Below are 23,959 nucleotides of genomic sequence, written 5' to 3'. Positions count from 1 at the left end.
AAACCTTCCTTGTTTATGACATCCTGCCGCCTCTCCTTCCTCATCACCCACTTGTTCCTTGATCACCTCTGTGAGGAGAGGGCCATACAAATGGGATTGAATCTGTCCTCTGATATCAAGTGGGTTCATGGTGTTCAGAACACGAAAAAAAAAGAAAAGAAGAGAAAAGAAAAATATATACAAAAAAGAAGTTAGGAGGAGAGGCTGCCACTGCCACCTGGTCTCTCTCTGCAGCTCTGTGGATCAGAAGAAATCTTAGAATCTAGTAATTCTTGTTAAAACATGATATTATTGAATAGAGGACAAAGATCCTCCATTTCATATATGCTACACATGCAGCTAGAGCTTACTTTCCACTTTTCCTTTCAATATTCTTTCATCCATGCCAACCTCTCCATTCTACCACTATTGACTCTTTTCAGTTCCTTTCCAGCTGAGTATCTCATGCCTTGTAATATCATCTGTCTTACTTGGGGTCTTATCCGATTTTATTTGCTAATCAAGGCACAGCTGAAGTGAATCTTTCCTTGTTTTCTCCTGTCTTCACTGATCCCTCTCTTTTCTGAAGTCCTACAGCATTAAAGTATAAAATACTTATAGATTGTCTACAAAGATGTAGGAAATAATCTCATATTGTTTCAGTCTAACTTCAACCTCTTGATTTTCTAAACTACAGGCAGTTTTCTGAGATCTGGGGTCCCAACCATTAACTGAGCATATAGTAGACAATAAATAAATGTTGATTAATTGCTTCATCAATGAGCTTGTTCTTGGCTTCCTTCACTATGGATGTGTTGGTCAACAAAGAAATCAACATATGGGATTTTATGAATCTTTGCACACCATCACTTATCCTGTTAATGTAAGAAAATAAAACAGTTTAGAAGATTATTGTTATCGTCCTCAATTCATTTTATACATGGTGAGACAAAGAATGCAAGAACAATGCAAAACCGTATAACCCAGGGTCAAAGTGTGGGTTTTGAAGATCAGCCTGCTTCTCATCCACTGAATAAATATTTTGTGCAAAACTCTGAAGGGGTATATTTTTTCCTATCGTTCAATGAATAAAAGAATGGATAAGGGCTTTCACTAGCAACTACGTATAATCCTTTTTTTTTTTTAAGTCCAACATAGATTAAGATGAATCAGTAACTCTTCTCTAATATTGAGTCAATCACCTATGTAGATGCTATCATTATATTTATATAAAGGAGCTACATATGTCCCTTCTCTTCCAAATGTAAATATTCATGAGGAAATAATGAACATAAATATTTTATTCTTTCTATACAAATGAGCTGGAGGCAGAGGTCAAAGGTGGGAAAAGAGTAGAAGTCCCTATAAATAATAACCTCATCATCCCCAAACTTTGCTTCTGTATGAAGAAAGTGATTTTGAGGGAGCATCATTAACAAAGAAAATGAGAAGTTATTTCCAGAGAGCCTAGTAAAGCAGGTGGAAAGATTCTGATAACTGTGTAATTCACCTACCAGCATAGCACAAGTAGAAACTTTCTGTTGCAGCTCAAGAATATAAACAGAAGTAAATGGTGGCATTACTATATGAATAAATGAGTTCGTCAATCAATCACTGGCAAAGCATACTCTGTAATCAAAAGATTTTTCATGTTCAGATTAATTTCATGTAATACAAGTCTAAACATTACATAAACCCCTCTGACGTTGAGTTATACTTCATTAGACAAAAAGGGCACTTTGAGCAGCTGAAGAATGGCAGACAGTCAGGAACAATTCTTTTGGATTTCAGGATATCTGGGTGGCCCCTAACCAAAATCTGGGGATGCTCTGAAATTCAAAGTATAGACTCACTCTGTCTAATATGATAACCGCTAGCCACGTGTGGTTACATAACAGTGCTGGCAGAGACAGAATTGAACAACAGAAGCAAACTCCCTGGAACTAAAACTGTTAGCATGCTGCAAGCATGAACGATAATCCAGGTAATCTAGTTCAGTGGTGGAAGCATTGACTATTGACCAGATAGATATTTCTCCTCTTGGACATACAAATAGTAATAGCATGTATTGAATATGTATGTATCGTTGCAAGGCTTTCACATTCCACTGGAAAGCCATTCATCCTAAGCACCACCTTGACACAAAAATCCACCAGAGAACAGCACACATTTCAAGTCACTTTATCACACTCAGCTCTTGGCAGGTACGCTCAAACCAGCCTCTCTAACTAAACAGCAAAATGTTCTTCTTTTTCTAGCAAAATGAGGATGATAATCTATACGAGGGCCACTTTAAACTCAGAATGGTGTTATATGATAAATTAAGCCAGATTGGAGGAATCCATAAAAATAGCTCTTTAATTGTACCTGGATGTTAAGAGGTGATTTCCTATAAAAGAATTGAATGGCCCGTGACTATTACCCATCCAGTTAACGCTGAAAGACAGCTGCAGTCCTTTTCAGATGGGAACACTCTCACAGGGCACTTGTGAGAATTCTTCAACACAAACATAATTCTGATCGTTTCTCAATACATCTGTTAACTTCTGTTTGCATAGATTTTTCCAGAACTGAAAATTTAGGAAAAGGATAAACTCCCCAGAGATTCAAACTTTTTCAATAGAGGAACTTAGTCTAACACTTCAATGAGAGTGGATTTACTCCCTGGGGGAATCTGGGTAAATATCCACAACCATATTTTATTACCAGATATGCAGTTTTAATTTCTTTTATGAAGGCAAGGCCATAAACTTCCTCAAAGACAATGTCCCTTTACATGGACTAATGGTTTTCAAAAGTTTAAGAAATCCTAGATATGGAAAATATGAGGGAGTGAGTCTTTATTTGCTCTTTATTTCCCACCTACGTGCAGAATAGTGAACAAATAAGTATTATTAATAATTCTTCAGCTGGTCATGTGAAACTATAAAATCTGCACTTTATCGTGAACAAGAGAAGGCATTTTATAGAGAAAAGGGCACAATACACCATTCTTAGAGGCATTTACAAATACATTGTTTTCAAGATGGAGAGTCCAATAACAGCCATGGCCTTTCCTTTCTACCTGGGGTCTCTGAGACAGTGCCCGAACTCAAGTTCTTCATGACTTTTTTCTGTTTAATTTCCAATTCAGATTTATCCAAACCATCACTAGAATGGCAGTTTACCTTTTCTTTCATTTTATAAGCCTTTCATAAAATCAGAGGATATTAGGGCTAATAGGATTTTAGCATTCATCGAATCTTAACCCCTCATTTTATGGGCAAGCAAACTTTAAGGAAGTTTGAAGACTTGACATCTGTCAGCTGGAGCCTAGAATCTGAGCCTGTAAATTCTCAGTCGTGATCTTTGATTTCTCCAAACAACATTTCTTGAGTCCACAACATCTGGAGATCCACCATAAGGCTCTTATTACAAAGCACCAAGGAATCCCCACTTTATTACATTTACAGGGCGTTATACATCCCAACATATGGAGCACGATTCAGCCATAATCAATTTCTTTCAACAACTAAGAATTTATTTTAATGTGGACTTTTATGATTCTAAAAAAATTATTGCCGAGAGTGGTTTTCAATACTCGTATATTGAAGGGAAATGGCAGAAGCCTGTTCAAGGCAGCTAAACGGATATTGGGGCTACAAGCCTTACAGTCCAAGGAATCCCCAAAGCTTGGGTTGGCTTGCTTTTCTTTGCATTCATCTATGAATTGGATGCCTTCCTTTGGGGTGCAAGTAACTCTGTAATGCCCAGATGGAAGGTTTGAATTGTGTCTATTAGCAAATGCAAAGATCACAAAGGTTCTTTCCCATTATGGTAGGATGAGAAGATAACGCTGAGAGGCTTGTGTGTTCTTGGTGTGAACAAGGTTAGGAAGGGAAACAGTTTTCCTATTCTTTTCAATGATAATGACCAATATGGTCTGTTTTCTTTCTGACTTAAAACATAGTCTGTTCAAAAGAGTACAAAGTTATAAACCTCTTATTAAATAGGCTTTTAAATTATATTACATACATCTCCATTTAGCAGATTTAAAAAAGAAAGGAGGCTCAATTAGTATTGCTTGATAAACTAATAGCTTGTAAATTTAAAAAGATTTCTTTACATTAATTAACCTAAAGTAATGGATCAATAAACCTACAAAAGATGCAAAAAAAATGGAGGCTCGAAACATTAGATAATTTCTTGCCATTGAAAATAAGATTATTTTTAAAGGGAAAAAATAGATGTCTCTCTTACATCCTGATGCTTTTATCTTTGCAGTTCTATAGTAATAGGATCATTATTGAATCATCTATCTCACAATGCACATGCATAAATAGTCATGACATCATATGGATTTTATGTCAGTATCTTTGTAAATGTGGCATCTTTTCCTCTCCACCCTTACTGTGTTCAGAGCCCCATCACCACTGGTCTGAATGATTACAGTAATCTCCTCACTTGTCTACCTTTCTCTTCCAGTCCATCCTGGTGACAGTGTTAACTTCTGAAAAACAGACAAACAAGCAGAAAAACAAAGTTAAACAAACTGGATCTGTCATTCCCTTCCTCAATGGCCTGCCTGTTTCGGATGCATTTTTCCATCTTTATCACATGTTGTTCCCCTCCCCTTGCCCCCATGAACCTTGAGCTTCTCCCACAGATGCATTCTCACCACTCTGTAAACACAGTGCTCCTTTTCAGAACTCCTCTCACTGTTGGTTTCTTCTTCCAGGAATTTCCTTTTGAGGTCTCCCTCTCGGCCTTCAGTTTTATCATACTGGACTCAGTTCAAATATCAAGACACCTTCAATAGTTATTTCCAACTCTCCAGGCAGAGGTAGCCACTCTCTTGCTTTAGATTTCAGGGTTACTTTCCACACCTGTAAAAAGACCACTTGCCCTGTTTTGTTTTAATTATCTACTTAATTGTCTGCCTCTTCTGGTAAACTCTTTGGTAATGGCTTTCAAACTATTTTAATGCAACTACCATTAGAAGTACATTTCTGCACTGTGATCCAGAACATACGTACACATGCACATACTCACACAGACAGGCTGAAACACAGCTTCCATGAAAGAATGTACTTCCTTTTTGTGGGTGATGCCCTCTGATAGTTTCTACTATGATTCTGTTTGCTTTTAAATATATTGATTTCACAACCTAATAATGGGCCACAACTCTCAATCTGAAAAACTCTCCCCGAGATGACAAAGAACTGCCTCTTACCTATTTTTGCATCCTTAATGCCTAGACCGTGGAAGGGACTCCATGAATATTTGTTAAATGGATGACTGAGCAAAGATGATATTTCTGAAAAATGTTTTTAAACTTTTTTTCTCAGCCATAATACATTTTATTGTATTTCTTCTCCGTCTTGAGCCTGCCTGTGAGCTTTGTCCCTGTTTTTCTGGTGCTTGGGGAGAGAGAACAGAATAGAGGAGATATGGCTCATATCTGCTGCTTGGAGGCTCTGTTAAAGAGGCATGAAGCTGATGAGCAGAGGAGGTAAACAGTGGTCTAAATGAGTTTTGAACTTACTTAGTGCATTTCATTGACTGCTGTTCATTTCAATGGGCAGCAAAATCAGAAAGTGTGAGTATAAGCATTTCCTGTTCAAATTATTATAATAAGTTGATTTTGAACCTTAAGATGATCCCATTCAAACCAAAATATCTTTAAAAATAGAAGAATAATATTTGTCAAGAAAGTTGGTAAGGCTTGTTCTCCAGTTCACCTGTATTTTTACATTTAGTTTGCTTCCTGTTTTTAGTTTTTGACTTTCATTGTTTGACAGACTATACATTTTATATTATAAATTTTATGGTCACAATCCGAACCCTGGGTTCTGAACAGATATTAATAATCACACTAGAAACATTCTTCTTGGTTCAATGGCAACCTTGTCAGTTTGTAACCAGGAGTAAATAGAACATTCAATGCAGTCCATGTGCTCATTTTGAAGCTTAGAGAGAATAAATCAGCCTTTTTCTTGATGCTGAGTGGAAGTGGAAAGCTTGCAAAAAGTCGGTGATAGCTAACTTATGGATTCAGCTGTCAATTGATTGATTTTTTATGATTATTTCTATAAAATTATCTTTAGATAATAATGAAAAGTATTTCTTTCTGCATTTTAGGTAATAGGCTTAAAATGTAATCAACAGGTTCTTACTACCACTTGTGAATAACACTTTAATTTAGAGATTTCTACAATTTGAGACACTCCCAATATCACACCTTCTATCTGTTGGAGAAGGGGGAATACAGTTAGATACAAAGCTGGTTGAAAGAAAAATGATCAGGATTAACTCTATAGCCTCAGTGGAATGTCTGATATTATTTCTAGAGTTGTGGTATTGAAATATTTTTTTCTGTTTTTTTTTTTCCAGAATCCTTTCTCCCCCAGAAAATGTACACTCCATGGAATCCCAACATTTTTTTTAAAAAGGAACATAAACAGAGCTTTAGTAAGAAGTCTGCAGGGAGGTTCCTGCCTATTTGGCCACAGAAAAGGCTTTGAAGCACCTCCTCAATTTCTGGGGCTCTACCCAGCATAGCCTTCAAGCCACAGTTCTAGAACAGAGCAAGATTAAGGGGCATCACAGGAAACTTCAGCTGCTTTTTCCAAAAACACATGCTCAGCTCTCTCTCTTCCAGAAATTCCTCTTTTTTTTTTGTGGCTAGTGAAGCACGCAGGGACATGGATTTGAAATAGCTCCCCAGGAGACCACCCCCTCCCCGGAGCCCCTAGACTACTGGTCCTATTATGTTTCTCTAAGTGCAGTACTTGGACCAGCTGCATTAGAATCACCAGAAAATTCAAAATTTTCTGGGTCCTTTTGTAGACACAGTGAATCAGAATCTCTGGGGGAAATTCTGATGCACACTGGAGTTTGGGATCCAATAATTAGGAAATATGGGCAGACACCCTTTCAGAGTCTTAGGCTAAGCAATGAGTCCTTTACAAAGGGAGCCAGGTCAAAGCCACTGAGAGCCAAAAACATGACATCAAATCTCCCAGGTAGGGCTTCCCTGGTGGCGCAGTGGTTGGGAGTCCGCCTGCCGATGCGGGGGATGCGGGTTCGTGCCCCGGTCTGGAAGGATCCCACGTGCCGCGGAGCGGCTGGGTCCGTGAGCCATGGCCGCTGAGCCTGTGCATCCAGAGCCTGTGCTCCGCAACGGGAGAGACCACAACAGTGAGAGGCCCGCGTACCGTAAAAAAAAAAAAAAAAAAAAAAAAAACCTCCCAGGTATATTCAGGGCTCTTGCCACTGGTCTTTTATGATTCAAAAAGCTCAAATACCACCAGATATAAGCCAAATACTTTCCAAAAAGGTATGGGCCTCTCTACAGTTCCAGCCTTTACCTATGAGAACCACTGGGAAATGATTCTGATGGAGAAACCACAGCACTGTGATGGCACTGACAGGGCATGTGCAGAATCAAAAAGCTGGGTGCAAAGGATACAAGAGGGGTCAGTAGCCCTTGTTTTATTTCCTTTCATCATTTGATCCCCAGATTCTACTTAAATCCATCTGAAGTTTAGGGGGATGGTCATTCAGGAATTTATGGCCAAGAGAAGAATGAATGTAAAGAAATAAATGTTAATGACAATTTTAGAAACAAATCATTATTTCTCAATACATTTCATTTCTTTTTCTGGTATTTCAATCATGCCACTGTGTTTACATGCACAGATTGGGTTGTCTCTATTATCTTGTGATATAGGTTTATTCGACAGATTTGGAAACAGAACATTATAGGATGATCTTGTCCAATAATGATGCTGATGACAGCAGTGGCACCATTGCAGAACCACCTTGCTGCTAAAAGTATAGACTCTGCAGCTGGATTGCCTGGGATTGAATGCTAGCTCTAGAAACTGTTAGCTGTCTGAGTCTGGGAAATTACTTAACCTGTGTCTCAGATTTACCTCTTAAGGTAATGGCAATGATAATAGTACATTAGCTACCTTGTAGAGTTGCTAGGAAGAGTAAATTGGCTGATAGTTACTTTGAACAATGACTAGGCCATAAAGGTGCTAAGTACGTTTGTTAAATAATTAAAACTGTATGAAAACCAGCCTTTGTTTCTATGTGCTAGACATTATCTAATGCTTTGCAAGCATCTCATCCGTTAACTGTCCTCACCAATTTATGTACATAAAAGCACAGAGAGCTTATGAAACTTATCCTGGATAAACTCAAGAAAGTCAGTGACAAATTCTGAATGACACGGCATAGACATCTTTAACTTCTTTAATGATTAATATGGTTCAAGTTCCCAGTGTTGCTGGCAGAGTTTTGACCTGACTCTTCTAGATGATGAGATACCATTACGAGAGAACAGGGCTTCCCTGGTGGCTCAGTGGTTGAGAGCCCGCCTGCCGATGCAGGGGATGCGGGTTCGTGCCCCGATCTGGGAAGATCCCACATGCCGCCGAGCGGCTGGGCCCATGAGCCATAGCCGCTGAGCCTGCGCGTCCAGAGCCAGTGCTCCGCAACAGGAGAGGCCACAACAGTGAGAGGCCTGCGTACCACAAAAAAAAAAAGAGAGAGAGCAGGAGCAAGAGAGGGAGAAGAAACAGAATACTGAGGAGATAATGAGGTAGGTCTAACTTCTCCAATCTTTTTTTTCCTATATCCTACTAGATATATAATCATTTCAGTATTAAATTTTCCTATGTGTTTTAGTTTCTTTAGAAATTATGATTTTATACATCTTCTTGTATCCGTGCTCAAGTGTATTCAAGTGCATGGGGCTAGAATTATAATCCTATTTGTCTTTGTGTTTGTTTGTTATCTTTGAGCATAACAGTTGCAAGGACTGTGTGTGATGTCCTTGCAGTCATTCCTTTCCCTTCAGGGGAACAGTGTTGGATGGATTCCCTGACTCCCCTGACTAGAGCCGAACAAGACCAACCTTCCCAGAGCCCAGCCCAACTGAGTGCCATATTTCATGGAGGTTTTAGCCCCACTCCAATGTCCCTCCTGTCTAGCTGAGAGGTGGCCTCTTCAACAATCTTCCGGGAGAGGCAAGCCCGGGCTTCATTCAGAGTTGCATGACAATATTTCCTCTCACCCCATATTAGTCATAAGCTCATCCCCTTTTTTATAGTGGATGAACAACTCTGTTTGCAACTTCTTGGACTTCAAAAAGATCTTTGTGTACAGAGCTGTTACAGAGAGGCCAATGATCATGGGATCATTTATTTATATTATTACGGCACAAAAGAAGTCACTTTGGTCCTTGAATGTGTTCCAGTGAGTCATGGTATTTTTTCCCATGTTTTCTGACCTCTGCTCCTTTCCATATTCTCCCATCTCTGATAAATTTGCTTCAAAACCACAGAAAAACCACAGCTGTGTTTGTTGATCAGGGACTCAAAGAATGAAAGTAACTGTTTCCATGAGGATTTTCAAAGGAGGTAAAATTAGTTCCCTGTTGTCTACATATAACCAGATATTAAGAGATTTCGGAAATGAAAGTTGTCATCTCTTGTTTGGAAAATATTTTCGCATGATAAAAAATAGAAAAGTTATGGAGACATCACCAAGATCAGCAGAATTGTATGTTTTGTTATTACATTGTAGCATTACAAATGAGATGACACACAAATCACGATGAATGCATGATAGAGAGTAATAATAGATTAAATGTATTTAATCATTTTAAGAGGCAAATATGATTATCAGAATATAAAATATGAAATGTCAAAGTCAACAAAAATATGTAGGATTAACAAAAGAAGACAGTGATTTATGGAAGTTATGCAAAGTGTTCTAGACCTCCAGAGGGTGCTATTGCATTTGCACAGAAATATATTTAATTATGTACACATTTTTCTGAGATTAAAAAAAATGAGAATTTTAAGCACCTCTAATTTGTTTCCACATAAAACAAGGAAAGAATCAATAACCATAACAATAATTCGTCTTCTAAAACATTAACCGAGGCTTATCTCATTTAACAAACTTGTTTTTTTTAACCTAAAGATCAGTTACCTAATAAAAGCATGAAAAAAAATCAAGTCATTTCAGATAATACTTACAGTAACTTTCATTTGAACAAAGTGAACTTTGCATTAGTCATAGACATTAAATTGACTGTATGTTCCAAAATACATTTAGAGATTTAAAAATCCTTTAAAGTTTTTGGAGCATCAAGAGATAAATCACAACAAAAAAACTTTTTTTTAAAGAAAAAACTGCAGATTTAAAAAATACACATAAAGTCTTTACCTAAATAAAATTATTTTGCACTGTTATAATCTGGCATTTCATACATATTCTTACAGTATGAGTGTTTTTACCTACCGAGGAAAATGAATCTGAGAGGCAATGTCAAATAAACAGTAAATTGGTTCTTTGCATTATTCCAAAGCTACATGACAACGGTGGATGGACATATCTTACAAGATTTTGAATTCATATGACATGGTTGCAAATCTGTACACTCAGCTGTAATCTGTAGATATCTGTTTCAAATAATATTACTTCTTTTAAAGAATGATTAAAATTGATTTAAGTAACCCTTTTTTAAATTCACTGACATATTTGTTTTCTTTTGATTTTTTTTTTTTTTTTTTTTTTTTTTTTTTGCGGTACACGGGCCTCTCACTGTTGTGGCCTGTCCCGTTGCAGAGCACAGGCTCCGGACACGCAGGCTCAGCGGCCATGGCTCACAGGCCCAGCCGCTCCACAGCATGTGGGATCTTCCCGGACCGGGGCACGAACCCGTGTCCCCTGCATCGGCAGGCGGACTCTCAACCACTGCACCACCAGGGAAGCCCCTTCTTTTGAATTTTGACAGCTACTCTGAATTCTTATCATATTTACAGGATTGTTTGAATTGTAATGTTATTTTTAGACTCATTAATTACTATCAGAATTTCATACAGAAACACCCCTGGAATGTGAAAAAGAAAAAAATTGAATTGCTTCAGATTCAGAAACTTCTTTAAGTTTCTTATTTGCATTTTCTCTGTTTTAAAATCATCCTGGCATTGTTTTACTGTAAAGTGAATTGTTTTCCTCCAAGGTAAAAAAAAAGACTAATACAAATGGTCATCTCTTGGTAACATTAGTTAATAGTCAATGACATCATTTAATGCAGGCAATAGAACACAAAGTCATTGAATCTAAAAAGCGTCCCTGAATTGATAACATTTTTTTGTCCTTGAGAGAAAAATCCATTTGGGGGACATGCAGAATAATTAATGAGTCATACTTAAATTGAAATGATTAATAGTAAATCTAACTCAGGAAGTTAAGCAACATATTCTTTGAAATGTGAGGATGTTGTTAGAGAATTTGTGGGACACACGTAAATAACAGCACAGTGAGATATGCCATGTCTATAACAGCCTTCTTTTGGGAACACAAGATACCACAGAATCCATTCTCTTCAAATTTCTCGGAGGGAGGAGGGCATTAATATCCCTTGTGGCTATATGAGAACAAATAACCAGGATGAGAACAAAGTGAAAGGACAGGGAGGCAGATGGGTAGCAATTTCCCATGTTTGTGGGTGACTATGGACACGGATGGACCTGTCAAGTGTTTAACTTAACTGATCTGGATGACATCAGTAAGGGAGGTTTCAATCAAAGAGGCTCACAAGTAGAAAAGGAAGACAAAATATAACTTTCAAGACCCAGACTCTCAGAATACTCTTATTGAGGCCTCTAAGTCATTTGATAGAGAGATCTTGAGATTATGGTATGTGGGGGAAATAGTTAAATATTTAATACCCTAGAGGATACCTAGGAAAAACACCCACTGTCACATGATAATGGCCTGCTGGTGGCAAAGCACTCACATGAGATTATGACCCTCTTACCTTTTTTTTAATATGTCTTTTCCATTGGGCCATAACAGTACCTAATTGTAGACACCATATTCTACATGCAGGCTAAAAACTGTCAGCATGACAGAGTACTTGGAGCTTTAACACTGAAAATAACAGTTAAGAACAAAAATAACAAAGAGAACATTTGTTAGGTTCATGACCTTGAAAAATATCCATTTAAGTCTTACTTTTCATAATTCCCAAACACTTAATCTAAACGTATTTTAAAGTACTTTGGAACCATAAAGGGCTCTACTATATTAGCCTCATACAGTACATGGTTTCATCTCAGGGGAGATCCCAGGCATCTTCCACAGCAATAGATTCTTATTCCTTTCTTAGAAAAAGACAAATAAGAACTTGAAGAAATAGAATGGTTTATTTGAAAGTTTACCCTGGATTAAAGTCAAGGATGATGTGAGTCTTATCTAAGATCCCTTCATCTAGGCTGAGTGTGAATGATGAGCTACAGTTGTTCCCCCCTCATTCTAGCTCTTCAACAACACCTGGCACAGGCTTCCAAAAAGATGCCTGGAGTGGACAACACAACTTCTCAAATGACCCACTGGATACATATTCTGCCAGAAGTTTTGTACGCACATGACAGTGTTATTGGTAATATTTCAGACTAGAAACCTTATACAAACCTCAAAGATCAGTGTATATAAAGTCATGTGATGTTGTCTCTTTTATGGATCCAGCAGAAATGGGACCAGGACAGAGATAATACAAAGAATCTGTTCCTATCTTTAAAATATTTGTTTTTTGAAACGAATCAGCCATCTCCATCTGGGAAGAGAATCATCTCAAAAAAAAAGGCCTAGATGAACATCGTGACATTGGACCCTTATGTATTTAGCTTATTTGCTGTGTCTGAAGGAATACAGGAAATCATCCTGACTGTCTTAGGTACAGGAGAAGGGAATGCATATTGGCATAATATACCAAGTCAAAATGTGAGACATTTACAGAGGATATTTGTGAAGTGATGAAGGAGAGTAATATGGGAGAAAGTGGGTTGACTCTGAGTCTGAAGGTCAAAGTACTCACCAGATTTTTCACACTGTGGGCTGAAGCCAAGGACTCACTTGTGAGCCCAGTTTCATGTCTGCTAACTCGAGGCTGGAGTTAAACTAAACATGCTCAAAATTCCTTTACTCTTAAATGCTCTGATTCTATGATCCAGAGTGGGATGTGTGTGTGTGTGTGTGTGTGTGTGTGTGTGTGTGTGTAATCTAAGATCTTATTACTCTTGGAGTTTAAATGAAAGCTAGTTTATAGTAATACAGAAAATAAAGTTCAGTTATATGGAGTAATCAAATAGGTAGGCAAAGGATTTTATCTAAAGTGTAAGTATTTGAAATTCTCTTTTAAATGTAAATATATGTACACTCACCACTGCAATACATTTGCATTCTGTATTTAAATAAAAAGAATACTTAAAATTTTAATAATTCTCATGTGTATATATTGTAAACAGGTTATTTTTTAAAAGTAAGATTCTAAACTTCTCTATTCACTCATACATAGATGTTGTCTTTCCAACTTCATATGTGGTGGCTTTAGCCAGAGTTTACATATAACTCCCTCCGCACAAACTTAAATATCTAAGGCATTCTGCTCTTGAGCTAGTAACATAATAGCTTGACTTTATATTTTATTGCAACAAATTCCTCCATTTCAGCATGCTATTTTATTGAGACAAATACATAATAAACAGTGATTTAAAATGTACATAAAAGTTGCTAGATGAAAATGTCCGTGTCTTTTTCTGTTATATGCAGTGTCTACAAATCTGAACCTACATCCATACACAGATTTATGCAATTGGATAAAAATCTCATAACCATATCTTAAATCCTATTCATTTGTGGGGATTAGCCTGTTCAACTGATGCAGTAGGTAGGGTTGTAGTAACTTAGCTAGTCCTTTATTCAAGACTGTCTCCACAGGGAAATCTCACAGCACTTCCTCAGCTTGTAAACATTAGCAGTCAGCCCACATCATCCAGGCTTATTCTCCAGGCAGGTGAGACTTCCCTATGACTATGGAAATCCCTCTATTTCAGGTAGAAAAAGTCAAGGATCCTTTTTAACGATTTTTCTTTTTTGGTTAATTTTTAAAGCAATTCATAAACCCGATATAATGAGTATAAAAGACGTGTCTCTCTGTCTAAAACAGGAGCAACTGGCTTTGCCAAATCCTCCAGTCATCCTAGCTCAGGAACTTCTGATGCCTCAGGAAAAGCAGAATACGTGAGAGACAACAATCAGATAGGAAAAGGGAAGGTTGCGGGAAACTGCTCACTACTTTGCTGCTCCAAGCATTGTCTATAATGCTCTCTCCTATAAGATTTCTCAATACGGTGGCTTCTCTGCCTTGTTACTCTTTCTCCCCTTCTCTTTTTAATCCATAAAAATCTAGTTACTGACACTTCCTAGTTTTATTGCGATCTCCTATTCACCAAACTAGATGGTCTCTACTCAGTTCTCAATATCTGTTTTTCTTAAGCTTTGGACACTGTTGACTACCTGCTGCTTGAATTTCTCTTGGTAAGAAGCTGATCTTCCTGGCTTTTCTTCTACATCTTTGGTCTCTCGCTTTGTGTTTTCTTCTCATTTGTTCTTTCCCACACTCCTAACATGTAGACATCTCACCATCTTTTCAACCATATTTTCTTTCCTAATCCTGTATTTTCTCCCTTGATGATTTCACTCACTCTCATGATTTTAGTTATCACCTCTGTGTATGATCAAAATTTCTACTTTTAGCCCTAACTTCTCTTTCTCTAGCTTCTGATTTTCCAGTTACATGCTGAACATTTTGACTCAATGTTTACTGATACCTGAAACTTTCAACACACCCAAATATGAACTAATCTACTCTCCTAGACCTTTTCCTCAGGATGTCTTAACTTCTGTCAATGGTGCCAAGACCATCTTCCAAGGGACACTGGTTCCATGAAGCCCAGGCACGGGATTCTTAAGGTGTGTGACTCTCCTGAAATAAGTGCAAAATATTATGTTTGTATAACTTTTATATTACTTTTTCTGAAGAAAGTTTTTAGAAATTTTATCAGCGTTTCAAAGAGGTCAGATATCAAAAAAAAAAAAAGCTTAAGAACCACTGCTGCACTGCTGGATTTAACAGCTATTTTTCTATTTGTACATGTATACATTAATGTTGTAAGAAGCTCACATATCCACAATTTTAGATTGCTTTTGCCATCATTTTGGTCACATATCTTCACTATTATATACCAGAATAAGTTACCAGTTGTTGACTTGGTTTTGACCAATAATAGGGAAGAAGCAGAACCTTCTCTGTCCAGAAAACGAAGTGTTAATCTTAGATGATGATTCAGTGTACAAAATTACAAAGTTTTCTTTACATTTAAAAATGATATCAATCATTTTATTTCTATTGCCAAATATGTAATTTGGCCTTCAAAAATTGTACCGTTTCTGTGTGTGGACAGCCTAGTTTTGTGTCTATCTCAAATCAGGAGCTCATGGGTAAAACTAAAAGGTCAGTTTGAAACATCTAGCTGTTTGGCGTCAGATGGATGAGGAGGGATTACACTCTCAACTAAATCAACTGTTACAATATCAGGGTAACTGTTCTAAGAAAATATATTTGAGCCTTCGTTTGAATGAACTAGATTGCTCTTTGTACAACATGACAACAAAAGCTAAATCTATCCTCTACCCACAGATTATGCTAATATTTGATATTTTTTTCCTTTTTTTCTTTTTGTTTACTTCCTGAGGTTTAATGACTTGTAGATATAATCTCATGATAAGAAAATGAACCACACTGTTGAGTTGCTTACTTTTCTTTTTACATGGAGTAATTCTGTTTTGCATTGACTCTCATCTCACTTATCACTATGAAATAAAGCTTATAAATGAGACTTCATTACCTATAAATTAATGTATTTATATTTTCTGTGCCAGGGACTGTTAGGTGTCAGAACACAAAGGAGAACAAGACCCAGTTCCTGCTCTTAAGGAGCACAGAGTCTATCTACCTTACAAAATGTTTCTGTATTTATACTAGTATTATTACTACTATTCTTCATTTTTAATGATTATATTATACCTAGTCCCAGCAAAGGGCATGTGTAACACTTTCTATGATAATACAGATTACTCAAAAGGAGAAATAATGTTCTCTAATATAAGCAAGATTTTCTTTATAAAGGTGGAGAAATGTTGTCAATTTTCTCCTTGAACTTCTACCCCCTTGTAATCAGGAACTAATTAATTAATTAGCTAATATTTCTAAAGTGCATTGAAGATGAGCAGCGTCACACAAATGCTAAGTATTTTAAAGCCATGTGTTGCCTCATACACTAGATAGGATTTCTTAAAGTTTGGAAAGGACAATTTGAACAAATTACAAAGCTAGGCGTATACTGAAGGCAGGGGGTAGGCGGAAGTAGGAAAAGTTGGACGGAAAAGTGCAAGTGTAATCAAAAAAAGGAGAATGATCCTTTACATTTCTCTCCATTTATCATTATCGCAAGACAAAAGAGATGCATGCATTCCTATAAAACTGCTGAAAAAAGAGAATACAAATTTATTTAAATGGTATAGTATTACAATTTCTCTCATACTTATGAAACTGTTAACAGAACGAAGTCCATACTCCCCCATGAAGGTGATTATTTTATAATGTTCTTGGAACTTAATTCCAAGGCCCAAACACCCAGTTTGGAATCCACAGGATCTAAATTGGACTGCCTACATTTCTGAGATAATTATCAACACTTCCTTCATCATGGATTGCATAGCCCAACACTACACCAATACCTGGGAAAGGAAAGGAAAGAGGAATCAAGGTCAATGTCCCACCGCTCATCAATGTAGGAAACCAGGCTCTGACGTGAGCTTTCGGACCTGATTTCTCAACCTGAGCAAATTACTCAGATAATTTATTAGACCCAGGCTTAGTCTTGCGATTTTTTTTTTTTTTTTTTTTGCGGTACGCGGGCCTCTCACTGTTGTGGCCTCTCCCGTTGCGGGGCACAGGCTCCGGACGCGCAGGCTCAGTGGCCATGCATGGCTCACGGGCCCAGCCGCTCCGCGGCACATGGGATCTTCCCGGACCGGGGCACGAACCCGTGTCCCGAACCCGTGTCCCCTGCATCGGCAGGTGGACTCTCAACCACTGCGCCACCAGGGAAGCCCAGTCTTGCGACTTTTAAGCATGAGTCATGGGAAATTCAGCTCTCCTAGGAATTATATTTGCTTTGGTTAAAGATGGTTATTTTGGAATCTTTCCATACTTCTCTTCCTTTTAAAGCCAGTGACACAGACGTTCCAGAACGTGGAAACAGAGGCCAATCAGAAAGCATTACTATTGTGCTGTTTCACTCTCCAGGGATTATTTTCCATGTTTTCAGATTACTGCTGGTGTGGCTTTTTCTTGTGAATGTCTGAGGAATAGGTCTGACCCACAGAGTTCCCTTGGCTAAAGGCGTTTGGCCTCAACTCAGTGTCACTGTAGGCTTCACCAAGTGACTGCTCACAAATAGGGGGTTTTATTTCCCCTTTTCCCTCCTCTGGGGCATAAATAATGGTGTCTGAAAGTATACAATTATACCGCTCTCTACTTCACTGGAGGTGGATTAAATGGTGTCATCCAATCTTTGTTACCTCATTGTAGACACTGTGGGTTGGATTTCTTTATAATCTTTCACGGAAACAAGAAACAGCAATTAAGCATACTTTCTGGACAAAAAGAGACCTTTTTTACAGGATTTTTGTAAAGGTAAGTTCTCTGCTGGGAAGCACTCCCAGATTTTGATGCAACTTGCTTAATAGTCACAACATGTTTATTCAATCTTCTTTCTGTAAGGAAGCAAATAGCCATAAATACTGAATGAGTGGCAGGGGATCCCATAAAATTTGACAAAGGATCTTTCAGGACAGTTGTTTAAGGGACAAATAAAAATAACGAGAATGGCATTGGAGGTGGAGGTGGAGGTGGAGGTGGCAGGGGGCGCACTATTGCTCCTTCCTCTTGGAACTGTCATCATAGCCATAATCAACCATGCCATTAAGACTTCCAAGCAGCAACATACACATATGACTTCAGGGCCTTGGAACTTTCATTACAGGGCCCAGGCTGTTCCCTTCCAAGTTATTAGTCATCAGTTACAGCATGATTAGGACCATGGAGAGTGGAAGCACTCTGGGTGCTCATCCCAGACCACCAAGGATCAAAAGTGAGAAAACTGAAGTTCAAATGTCCAGTCTAAGTGGTAGGAACAGAGTGAAAAGAGAATAAGCAAGCTGAGGGAAAGTTTGGTCTGAAACTAAGCAAGAAGGTTTCTGTGAATAAGTCAGATTTTTTGGTCATCCTATTTCTGGTGTTCGGATATGTCAGGCTGGCTTAAAGGTCCAAGTCTGAGACAAACAGTGTTCCCTTTTAGGGATCCTTTTTCCTTGTGGTACGAAGTGGCGGCCCATTTATTCAGGACCTGCCATAGTTTCACTCCTGATCAGGCATGGCTTTTTCAGGGAGCACAAGGACCTTTTGAAACTTTTACATATCAAAGACTTTAAACAGGTTCCTTTGTTTGAAATTTAACTCTTTGCATAATGGCAGCTAGCTCACCAGATCGACTCATTTGTCCTAGTGTGTTCAGAAATGCTTATGTGACAGTGTACTGCTTTTCTAAGGGAAAAGGGATTTTTTAAAGGCATTACCTTAACCTAAAGAATGGTTATGGTCAAGGTTTTATACAGGTAAAGACCTGTGAAGCTCTTAGGATCAAATGTAAGAGATGAAACCCACTCTTTCGCTAAGATATGTCATGGAGGAAAGTATATCTATATGGTAGTTGTGAAGAAAATCAAATCTTAAAGTCAGTTTGCCGTGGCTCAAACCCTTGCTCTGCCTCTTAACTAGCAATATGACTCTGAGATAGTTATACACTCTCTCTATGTATCAGTTTCTTCATCCATAAAATTGGTATAATAATAATAGATTGTTGTGAGGATAAATGAGTCCAATGATTTAATTATCTGGAACAGTACCACTTCTGTATAAGAGTTAGTAATTATTATTATTCTGGATAGAGACTGCAGTATGTTGGTTAAGAACTCTGGCTCTGGCATTAGATATAACTGTGTTCAAATCCCAGTTTTTCTATGTCCAAGAGCTTGGAGAAACTACCCAATTTCTCTGTTCCGGTTTCCTCATCTACAAAACGGGTTATGAGAACCAAATCATATTATACACATGGTATAATTGGTATAATTTCACACATGATAAATGTCAGCGATTCTTTTTCCCATTTCCCATTTTGCTTGACTGTTTTTCCACAGGATTATATTATGTCATGGTCTAGTGCTATCTGGATGGAAGATGTTTTTATATTTGTATAAATATCCAGATTGAGGAGAACATTTTGAGTAATAAAGTAACACCAAGTGTTACAATTTGTAGAATAGTTTCTCAACTCTCCTTAAGAGTTTGATGCAATTTAAAAATTAATGAAGGCGAAATGTCTATTTAGATCTTCTGCCCATTTTTGGATTGGGTTGTGGAGATCATCTCGGTGCTTTGTTACCACCTAGAGGGGCGGGATAGGGAGGGTGGGAGGGAGACGCAAGAAGGAGGGGATATGGGGATATATGTATACATATAGCTGATTCACTTTGTTATACAGCTGAAACTAACACAACATTGTAAAACAATTATACTCCAATAAAGATGTTAAAAAAATTAATAAAGGAAGCTATTGCTTTCTGGATGCAAATTAGTGTTGGTTGTAAAGTAGGGTTTCTCAGGTAAAGATTTATTCCCATATTTCCGGATCACATATTTCTGGAAAGTTTAGGCATCAGAAGCTTGTTGCTTGCTTTTCAGCAGCTCCCAGTAATGCGATTACACTCAATCTTTGTACTGAAGTTCTCGATGCAAATGCAGGAGGCTCTTGCCTTGAGAAAAATCTTTAAAAGTTGCACAGCTCCTCAGAAGCAGAGGTTGGGAGGGAGGCATGCTTTGTGTCATACACATTAATTCAGTTGGCACATTACAATGTTAAACTAAATGACATTATTACAAAGCTGTGCTAAGAAGTGTTGACAGGTCCATATGGTAATTTTACAATGTATAATGAACACACAGACTCCTTTCTTGCAGAAATTTATAGTTCAAATCTATACCCAGGATATCCAGTTTTATTTCCAGAAACTTAAATTGACTTATTACGGTGTAGTGAATGTATAAATTAGTTCCAGTAGTTAAACTGAAACATTTCCCTACAGACTCAATTAGATTCATTAATCTGCTGTGTAGACCTGTAAACGGCCCATTGTTCTTTTCCCCCCAAAATGTCAAAAACTATTTCTCTAACTATAAAATATTTACTACAAAAACTGTTTTAAATGGTCAGAATTACTGTGTATTAGAAACCCAGAACTACAAATTATCTTATTGTGCTGGTACTTTTTTTCTCCCAAAGAAAAATAGGGTCCAGCCCTTGACAAGTAATTTAGTGGGGTTAGTAAATGGATTCAGTGCTCTATCACACTGAAAACGCACTTATATTAAGAAAAGATCATCTTTTCCCATGTCCAGCTGGACAAATCTGCTGGCGTGGGGCATATTGTGTATGTTCCTAACCCCACAGATTTTTCATTTGGAAACTTTTGCTGACATGCCTCCGTCTGCCTGAAGTGTGGCAGCTTATCAGTCCATTGTGATGTTCCATGGAGGCTGAGTAAAATAATACAACCTGTTAATGAACTCCATTTCAAATGATGCACACCTGTGTCTTACCTTTTTCAAAATACCACCCTCCATGTGGGAACTAGGGAGGCCACTGCACAGCAGAGCTTTAAATACAAATCTTTTTTTTTTTTAAGCTATTGTTGTGGAATTTAACGAAATAAACACACACACACACACACACACACACCTTGTTTTATTGATTGATGAAGGTGACTGCTTTTACTTACTGCATGATATTTTTTGCTTCTGTGATTTATTAAACATTATTTCTTGTTTCAAAAACTTTGCAACTCTTACCTTTTTTAATTTTTTTAATGGCTCAGCTCAAGTCATCTTTACAGGTTTGCATATAATGTTAACTTTGATTATGTTTTTAGTCTTGGGTAAACATGCAACAGTTCTGTTTTAAAGATGAGAGGATGCTGCTTGGGTCATTCTTAGACATACCAATGTGATGTGAAATGGAAATATTTGAGTCATTTAACTGAATTTAACAGAAAACAATTTCAGCTCTTTTTAAGGGGGGAAAGGGAGCTATCTTTAAGGATATTGGAATGTCTCACAAGTCAAGAAATGAAAAACAAATGGTCCTCAGGAAAAATTTGGAACCAAGGATTCAAATAGTTCCCTTTCTCCATCTTTCTCCTGTCTTTATAGCTGCTTTATTCTTACTCATTATTACTTCAACCCTACTTTAGGTTTCTCTACTTCTCTGGACCATAGGGTGGACAATCTGGCTGAAAGAAACCCTGCAATTTTGACAGTGTAGACTGAATCTTCTCTCATCTCAATCCCAATATTTTATTGAGGTATAGTTGATTTACAATGTTGTGTTAGTTTCAAGTGTACAGCAAAGTGATTCAGAATATATATGTGTGTGTGTATATATATATATACATATATATATATATTATATATATTCAGATTCTTTTTCAGATTCTTTTCCATTATAGGTTATTACAAGATACTGGGTATAGTTTCCTGTGCTATACAATAGGTCCTTGTTTATCTCTTTTATATATAGTAATGTGTATCTGTTAATCCCAAACTCCTGCTTTATCTCTCCCCGTCTCTGCCCGCCTCTATCCCCTTTGGTAACCATAAGGTTTTTTTCTATGTCTGTGAGTCTATTTCTGTTTTGTAAATAAGTTCATCTGTGTCATATTTTAGATTCCACATATAAGTGATGTCATATGGTATCTTTCTCTTTCTGACTTACTTCACTTAGTATGATAATCTCTGGGTCCATCCATGTTGCTGCAAATGGCATTATTTCATTTTTTTAAATCCCAGTTTTAGAAAGAGGTTCTGATTAGTCTACATTAATCTTCAGTTCCTACCTCCGAGACAATCAAATAGGAAGAGGAGGAGGTGGCAGGAGGGAAGAGGGAGTGTTTTGCATTGGACAGAGATTAGGTAAAAATGAGTTACTCTCACTAGCTGCTTGGTGAGAAAGAAAAAGATAGGTAATTCCCAGGAAATGGTGATGGTGGTAAGTGGAGGTCCGTGTTGAACTGAATACATGAACGTAATGAATATCTATCCACCTTATTTTTAAATGTCCTTCCTCTAAGGTAATTACATGTCTTCTTGTTATCTCCAAGCCCAAGATTATGTAGAAAGTTAGAGCAGTAGGTGCTCCAAAAGTAGAGATATTGGACTTTTCCTCCAGGATGATATTTCCAGTGAGAAATATAATGTGTTGAAATAATCAGCTTCCTGTTCGCAGTCCCATGTTCATCTGCTCGCAGGACACACACAATTTTCCTGCCAACGTATAGCATAACATTTCCTTCCCTCACCCTTTCCATTTCATTAATATTGAGGCGGGGAAGGGGTGTGCCAGATTCGTCTTACAACATATTTCCCCCTAATTTTTCAACTTATCACCTCCCTTCTTGGAATCCTAGCTTTTCATGACAAATTGAAGAGTTTTTGCTTGTGCCAATCTGCTCGATGTTAATATCTGCACCTGCACTTCTGGGCTGTGGCAAAGCAGCCACACGTGCACAATTAAAGGTGACTCTCCCACATCCAGGAAGGACTGGAGGCCTGAAATCAGCAAATCCAGCTCCAGCATTTTCCTGCCCTTTTGATTTGGTGATTGCTTCTGTTCAAGCAGCCTGACCCGTGGCTCAGCACATTGCATTCCAATGCAAATATTTATCGAATAATTTCTATGCGCCAGGCACTATGTTACTTACTTCTAGAGATGCAAAATAAGTAACATATTGCTTTTGCCCTTATAGAGACTGCCGCCTTGATGAGGTGACAAGATAGTCTCACCAAGAACTATGGTATAAGGGACAATGTGTATATGGTAAATAAATCTGGGGAGAGTAATAAGAAAAAAAAAAGTTCTTGGAAATAAGTTTAAAGGGACTAGGAATTTAATACAAGGAGATATGGGGTATATTACATCCATTGGCATCCTTCTGTTTAGAGTCTGTTCCAAAGTGAATAGTCTTCAATAGAATATAAAGGTGATGGAACTGAGGGAAATTTGACTGAGGTCCCCTCTACTCTCATCACAAGGAGAAGTAAGAGAAGATATGAGAGAGGAGAAAATAGGGCAAAATAAGTAGGAACAGAGCCTAATGTTGAACAGGAGCCCCAATGCAGAATTGCTTCTTTACATATAAATTCAAGTCATGTTTCTAGAGGGTCTACCGTTTGCCAGGAACTATCACATAGTATCTGTCCTGTCCATTTTATAGATGGATAAATTGTCTCAAATGAGTAGAAGATTTGCTTAAGACACCAAATTAGTAGGTACTACAGCTGGAGATTGAACCCAGCATGCCGGATATACAAGATGGGGACATTCATCAGGAGAATTAAAGGAGGAGGTGGGCAAGAGCTCATGAACTTGCTTTCCTGTTAGCTGCCTGGATTTTCCCCCTCTCTTCTGTATAGTCCTTATTCCTCTAGGCAGCTCTAGTTACCAGGTTATAATCAAAGACACCTCAGCAGCAGAAATATGTCGATGTCTCCTATAGGTTCACAATTGTGTTTGACTTACTCTTTATTTCTGCTTCTCTCTCTAGTCACCTTTTGGGTTCTGCCTCTCTATCAAGACATTCCTGCTTAGACCACTAAGAGACTATGTGATTAACCCAAGTCATCATCACCATCCCTATGGAATGAAGCTTTGGGCTAGACTTCTTCTAGATAATAAACCAGCCTTTATGTAGGATATTATGGGTCAGATGCTCAACGTGATCCAAAAGAGCTGTGGCTGAGATGGCTGGGTCATGTGACTTGACCTTGTATATATAGAAGGAATCTCTTAGAAGGGGCTCACTATAGACAAACAAGGAGAGAAAGCTAAGAGATAGTATAGCTTCAGGCACTGAAATCAGTTCAACATTCATCACAGTCTGCTCCAAGAAAAGCTGA

This window comes from Orcinus orca, chromosome 7 (genome assembly GCF_937001465.1).
Source record: "Orcinus orca chromosome 7, mOrcOrc1.1, whole genome shotgun sequence".
In the NCBI taxonomy this organism is placed as follows: domain Eukaryota; kingdom Metazoa; phylum Chordata; class Mammalia; order Artiodactyla; family Delphinidae; genus Orcinus; species Orcinus orca.
Note: the sequence above shows the minus strand (reverse complement) of the source record.